This window comes from Salmo salar, chromosome ssa25 (genome assembly GCF_905237065.1).
Source record: "Salmo salar chromosome ssa25, Ssal_v3.1, whole genome shotgun sequence".
Taxonomy (NCBI): domain Eukaryota; kingdom Metazoa; phylum Chordata; class Actinopteri; order Salmoniformes; family Salmonidae; genus Salmo; species Salmo salar.
This window is the reverse complement of record NC_059466.1, coordinates 48,993,468-49,002,381: the sequence shown is the minus strand read 5'-3', so window position 1 is coordinate 49,002,381 and position 8,914 is coordinate 48,993,468.

Below are 8,914 nucleotides of genomic sequence, written 5' to 3'. Positions count from 1 at the left end.
TCCCCTCCTGTGTCTGAGTGACTTGTTATGACCCCCCTCTTGTGTCTGAGTGACTTGTTAAAACTCCCCTCTTGTGTCTGAGTGACTTGTTATTACTCCCCTCCTGTGTCTGAGTGACTTGTGAAAACTCCCCTCCTGTGTCTGAGTGACTTGTTATGACCCCCCTCCTGTGTCTGAGTGACTTGTTAAAACTCCCCTCTTGTGTCTGAGTGACTTGTTAAAACTCCCCTCCTGTGTCTGAGTGACTTGTTAAAACTCCTCTCCTGTGTCTGAGTGACTTGTTAAAACTCCCCTCCTGTGTCTGAGTGACTTGTTATGACCCCCCTCTTGTGTCTGAGTGACTTGTTAAAACTCCCCTCTTGTGTCTGAGTGACTTGTTATTACTCCCCTCCTGTGTCTGAGTGACTTGTGAAAACTCCCCTCCTGTGTCTGAGTGACTTGTTATGACCCCCCTCCTGTGTCTGAGTGACTTGTGAAAACTCTCTGAAAACTCCCCTCCTGTGTCTGAGTGACTTGTTATGACCCCCCCTCCTGTGTCTGAGTGACTTGTGAAAACTCCCCTCCTGTGTCTGAGTGACTTGTTAAAACTCCCCTCCTGTGTCTGAGTGACTTGTTAAAACTCCCCTCCTGTGTCTGAGTGACTTGTGAAAACTCCCCTCCTGTGTCTGAGTGACTTGTTATGACCCCCCTCCTGTGTCTGAGTGACTTGTGAAAACTCCCCTCCTGTGTCTGAGTGACTTGTGAAAACTCCCCTCCTGTGTCTGAGTGACTTGTTATGACCCCCCTCCTGTGTCTGAGTGACTTGTGAAAACTCCCCTCCTGTGTCTGAGTGACTTGTGAAAACTCCCCTCCTGTGTCTGAGTGACTTGTTATGACCCCCCTCCTGTGTCTGAGTGACTTGTGAAAACTCCCCTCCTGTGTCTGAGTGACTTGTTATGACCCCCCTCCTGTGTCTGAGTGACTTGTTATTACTCCCCTCCTGTGTCTGAGTGACTTGTGAAAACTCCCCTCCTGTGTCTGAGTGACTTGTTAAAACTCCCCTCCTGTGTCTGAGTGACTTGTTATTACTCCCCTCCTGTGTCTGAGTGACTTGTTAAAACAACCCTCCTGTGTCTGAGTGACTTGTTATTACTCCCCTCCTGTGGCTAATTTCCATGGCTCCGGGTGACTTGGGGACAGATTATCTGCATGGTGGTGCCGTGGTGGGCCGGAGTGAGGCAGCGCTGTGAGCCGGTGTCGCCGTAGTGATCTGCCAGGTACGCCACAGGGATTAGAGCCCAGAGGCGCTGGCACTGAGAGAGGGAACGTGAGGGGACGCATCCCACACAGTGCATACTTAGGGCTCCCGAGTGGCGCGGTGGTCTAAGGCACTGCGTCTCAGTACAAGAGGTGTCACTACAGACCCTGGTTTGAATCCAGGCTGTATCACATCTGGCCGTGATTGGGAGTCCCATAGGGCGCGGCGCACAATTGGCCCAGCGTCATCTGGGTTTGGCCAGGGGGGTAGGCTGTCATTGTAAATAAGAATTTGTTCTTAACTGACTTGTCGAATTAAATAATTACATTTTTTTTTTTTTTTTACTTTTTTAAATAAATTCCCCGTCAGCCAACGGTCACCCCACACAGAGACACAGGGAGGGACACAGGGAGGGACACAGGGAGGGACACAGGGAGAGACACAGGGAAGGACACAGGGAGAGACACAGGGAGAGACACAGGGAGGGACACAGGGAGAGACACAGGGAGAGACACAGGGAGGGACACAGGGAGAGACACAGGGAGGGACACAGGGAGAGACACAGGGAAGGACACAGGGAGAGACACAGGGAGAGACACAGGGAGGGACACAGGGAGAGACACAGGGAGGGACACAGGGAGAGACACAGGGAGAGACACAGGGAGGGACACAGGGAGGGACACAGGGAGGGACACAGGGAGAGACACAGGGAAGGACACAGGGAGAGACACAGGGAGAGACACAGGGAGGGACACAGGGAGAGACACAGGGAGAGACACAGGGAGGGACACAGGGAGAGACACAGGGAGGGACACAGGGAGGGACATAGGGAGAGACATAGGGAGGGACACAGGGAGTGACACAGGGAGAGACACAGGGAGGGACACAGGGAGAGACACAGGGAGGGACACAGGGAGAGACACAGGGAGAGACACAGGGAGGGACACAGGGAGAGACACAGGGAGAGACACAGGGAGGGACACAGGGAGAGACACAGGGAGGGACACAGGGAGGGACACAGGGAGAGACACAGGGAGGGACACAGGGAGGAACACAGGGAGAGACACAGGGAGGGACACAGGGAGGGACACAGGCCAGTGCGGTAAGAGGGTGTCTCCCATCTAGATATGTAATGTATGTATTTTGTAATAGATGTGTAATATATATTTAGACCAGATAGAGAATAGTGAGGGTAGTGGGTATTACATTTGTAGACCAAGGGGTAGCCTGCAGCCACCGTTGAGTACGCACGTTTTTACTCTAGTCCTTCCTATAAGACATTTGATTCAGCTAGTCAAGGTCCCAGAGAGTTTAATATAATCAGGTGTGTTAGAGATAGGCTAAAACAAGCAGAAGGGTATCTCCCCAGGAGTAGGGTTGGCCACTCCTGTTCTGTCAGAGGCTAGCCGTGGCAGCTGGGAGGTTTCCACTAGTCATCACAGACACATATCATTCAAATGAATGAAAACAAAGATTTTGAGATTTTATTGTCTTTATTTAAGGTTAGGTATAAGGTTAGTAGGGTGGTTAGGGTTTAGGTATAAAATCTGATTTTTAAAGATGATAAATTGTAGAAATAGGCAGGGTTTACGACTTTGTGGATGTGGTAACTAGTGACAACCTAGCTGGGCTTGACTTGGGGTTTCAGCAGGGTTGAAGCCCCCTACAGGAGGATGGTTGTACTGCCGTCATGCTGTGGTCGGCTGTCTGTCTGCCAGGAAGAATGGCCTTTTGATGCCCCCTACTGCTGGGCTGTCATGAACTGACTGACTTCTCTTACTGAGTCACACTGCTGGGTGTCAACATTAACTCACTGCCTGACTGACTGACTGACTGACTGACTGACTGACTGACTCCTCCACTGAGAATATACTGAATATATTGATAAACTGAATATACTGAATATAATGAATATACTGAATATACTGAATATATTGAATATTCTGAATATATTGATATACTGAATATATTGACATACTGAATATACTGAATATATTAAATATACTGAATATAATGAATATCCTGAATATACCGAATATATTGAATATAATGAATATATTGAATATACTGAAAATACTGAATATATTGAATGTACTGAATATATTGATATGCTGAATATACTAAATATATTGAATATACTGAATATTTAGATATATTGAATATACTGAATATACTGAATATATTGAATATATTGATATACTGAATATATTGATATACTGAATATATTGATATACTGAATATATTGAATAAACTGAATATATTGAATATACTGAATATATTGAATATATTGATATACTGAATATATTGCTATACTGAATATATTGAATATACTGGATATATTGAATATACTGAATATATTGATATACTGAATATACTGAATATATTGAATATACTGAATATACTGGATATTCTGAATATATTGAATATATTGAATATACTGAATATATTGATATATTGAATGTACTGAATTTATTGATTTACTGAATATACTGAATTTATTGAATATACTGAATATACTGAATATACTGAATATATTGAATATATTGAATATACTGAATATACTGAATATATTGAATATACTGAATATATTGATATATCGAATATATTGATACACTGAATATACTGAATATACTGAATATATTGATATACTGAATATACTTAATATACTGATATACTGAATATACTGAATATATTGATATACTGAATATACTGAATATATTGATATACTGAATATGCTGAATATACTGAATATATTGATGTACTGAATATACTGAATATATTGATATACTGAATATACTGAATATACTGAATATATTGATATACTGAATATACGGAATATATTGATATACTGAATATACTGAATATAATGACATACTGAATATACTGAATATATTGATATACTTAATATACTGAATATACTGAATATATTGATATACTGAATATATTGATATACTGAATATGCTGAATATACTGAATATATTGATATACTGAATATGTTGATATACTGAATATACTGAATATACTGAATATACTGAATATATTGAATATATTGATATACTGAATATACTGAATATACTGAATATATTGATATACTGAATATATTGATATACTGAATATACTGAATATATTGATATACTGAATATACTGAATATTTTGATATATTGAATATACTGAATATACTGAATATACTGAATATATTGATATACTGAATATACTGAATATACTGATATACTGAATATACTGAATATATTGATATACTGAATATACTGAATATATTGATATACTGAATATGCTGAATATACTGAATATATTGATGTACTGAATATACTGAATATATTGATATACTGAATATACTGAATATACTGAATATATTGATATACTGAATATACTGAATATATTGATATACTGAATATACTGAATATATTGATATACTGAATATATTGATATACTGAATATGCTGAATATACTGAATATATTGATATACTGAATATGTTGATATACTGAATATACTGAATATACTGAATATATTGATATACTGAATATACTGAATATATTGAATATATTGATATACTGAATATACTGAATATACTGAATATATTGATATACTGAATATATTGATATACTGAATATACTGAATATACTGAATATATTGATATACTGAATATATTGATATACTGAATATACTGAATATACTGAATATATTGATATACTGAATATAATGAATATATTGATATACTGAGTATATTGATATACTGAATGTATTGAATATACTGAATATATTGAATATACTGAATATATTGAATATATTGATATACTGAATATACTGAATATATTGATATATTGAATATACTGAATTTATTGATTTACTGAATATACTGAATTTATTGAATATACTGAATATACTGAATATATTGAATATATTGAATATACTGAATATACTGAATATATTGAATATACTGAATATATTGATATATCGAATATATTGATACACTGAATATACTGAATATATTGAATATACTGAATATATTGATATATCGAATATATTGATACACTGAATATACTGAATATATTGATATACTGAATATATTGATATACTGAATATGCTGAATATACTGAATATATTGATATACTGAATATACTGAATATATTGATATACTGAATATACTGAATATACTGAATATACTGAATATACTGAATATATTGATATACTGAATATACTGAATATACTGAATATATTGATATACTGAATATACTGAATATATTGATATACTGAATATACTGAATATATTGATATACTGAATATATTGATATACTGAATATGCAGAATATACTGAATATATTGATATACTGAAAATACTGAATATATTGATATACTGAATATACTGAATATACTGAATATATTGATATACTGAATATACGGAATATATTGATATACTGAATATACTGAATATATTGATATACTGAATATATTGATATACTGAATATACTGAATATATTGATATACTGAATATATTGATATACTGAATATGCTGAATATACTGAATATATTGATATACTGAATATACTGAATATATTGATATACTGAATATACTGAATATACTGAATATACTGAATATATTGATATACTGAATATACTGAATATACTGAATATATTGATATACTGAATATATTGATATACTGAATATGCTGAATATATTGATATACTGAATATATTGATATACTGAATATACTGAATATACAGAATATATTGATATACTGAATGTATTGATATATTGAATATACTGAATTTATTGATTTACTGAATATACTGAATTTATTGAATATACTGAATATATTGAATATACTGAATATACTGAATATATTGAATATACTGAATATATTGATATATCGAATATATTGATACACTGAATATACTGAATATATTGATATACTGAATATATTGATATACTGAATATGCTGAATATACTGAATATATTGATATACTGAATATACTGAATATACTGAATATATTGATATACTGAATATACTGAATATACTGAATATATTGATATACTGAATATACTGAATATATTGATATACTGAATATATTGATATACTGAATATACTGGATATATTGATATACTGAATATATTGATATACTGAATATGCTGAATATACTGAATATATTGATATACTGAATATACTGAATATATTGATATGCTGAATATACTGAATATACTGAATATACTGAATATATTGATATACTGAATATACTGAATATACTGAATATATTGATATACTGAATATACTGAATATATTGAATATATTGATATACTGAATATACTGAATATACTGAATATATTGATATACTGAATATATTGATATACTGAATATACTGAATATACTGAATATATTGATATACTGAATATACTGAATATACTGAATATATTGATATACTGAATATACTGAATATATTGATATACTGAATATACTGAATATACTGAATATATTGATATACTGAATATACTGATTATACTGAATATATTGATATACTGAATATACTGAATATACTGAATATATTGATATACTGAATATACTGAATATATTGATATACTGAATATGCTGAATATACTGAATATATTGATGTACTGAATATACTGAATATATTGATATACTGAATATACTGAATATACTGAATATATTGATATACTGAATATACGGAATATATTGATATACTGAATATACTGAATATAATGATATACTGAATATACTGAATATATTGATATACTGAATATACTGAATATATTGATATACTGAATATATTGATATACTGAATATGCTGAATATACTGAATATATTGATATACTGAATATGTTGATATACTGAATATACTGAATATACTGAATATATTGATATACTGAATATACTGAATATATTGAATATATTGATATACTGAATATACTGAATATACTGAATATATTGATATACTGAATATATTGATATACTGAATATACTGAATATACTGAATATATTGATATACTGAATATATTGATATACTGAATATACTGAATATACTGAATATATTGATATACTGAATATAATGAATATATTGATATACTGAGTATATTGATATACTGAATGTATTGAATATACTGAATATATTGAATATACTGAATATATTGAATATATTGATATACTGAATATACTGAATATATTGATATATTGAATATACTGAATTTATTGATTTACTGAATATACTGAATTTATTGAATATACTGAATATACTGAATATATTGAATATATTGAATATACTGAATATACTGAATATATTGAATATACTGAATATATTGATATATCGAATATATTGATACACTGAATATACTGAATATATTGAATATACTGAATATATTGATATATCGAATATATTGATACACTGAATATACTGAATATATTGATATACTGAATATGCTGAATATACTGAATATATTGATATACTGAATATACTGAATATATTGATATACTGAATATACTGAATATACTGAATATACTGAATATACTGAATATATTGATATACTGAATATACTGAATATACTGAATATATTGATATACTGAATATACTGAATATATTGATATACTGAATATACTGAATATATTGATATACTGAATATATTGATATACTGAATATGCAGAATATACTGAATATATTGATATACTGAAAATACTGAATATATTGATATACTGAATATACTGAATATACTGAATATATTGATATACTGAATATACGGAATATATTGATATACTGAATATACTGAATATATTGATATACTGAATATATTGATATACTGAATATACTGAATATATTGATATACTGAATATATTGATATACTGAATATGCTGAATATACTGAATATATTGATATACTGAATATACTGAATATATTGATATACTGAATATACTGAATATACTGAATATACTGAATATATTGATATACTGAATATACTGAATATACTGAATATATTGATATACTGAATATATTGATATACTGAATATGCTGAATATATTGATATACTGAATATATTGATATACTGAATATACTGAATATACAGAATATATTGATATACTGAATGTATTGATATATTGAATATACTGAATTTATTGATTTACTGAATATACTGAATTTATTGAATATACTGAATATATTGAATATACTGAATATACTGAATATATTGAATATACTGAATATATTGATATATCGAATATATTGATACACTGAATATACTGAATATATTGATATACTGAATATATTGATATACTGAATATGCTGAATATACTGAATATATTGATATACTGAATATACTGAATATACTGAATATATTGATATACTGAATATACTGAATATACTGAATATATTGATATACTGAATATACTGAATATATTGATATACTGAATATATTGATATACTGAATATACTGGATATATTGATATACTGAATATATTGATATACTGAATATGCTGAATATACTGAATATATTGATATACTGAATATACTGAATATATTGATATGCTGAATATACTGAATATACTGAATATACTGAATATATTGATATACTGAATATACTGAATATACTGAATATATTGATATACTGAATATACTGAATATATTGAATATATTGATATACTGAATATACTGAATATACT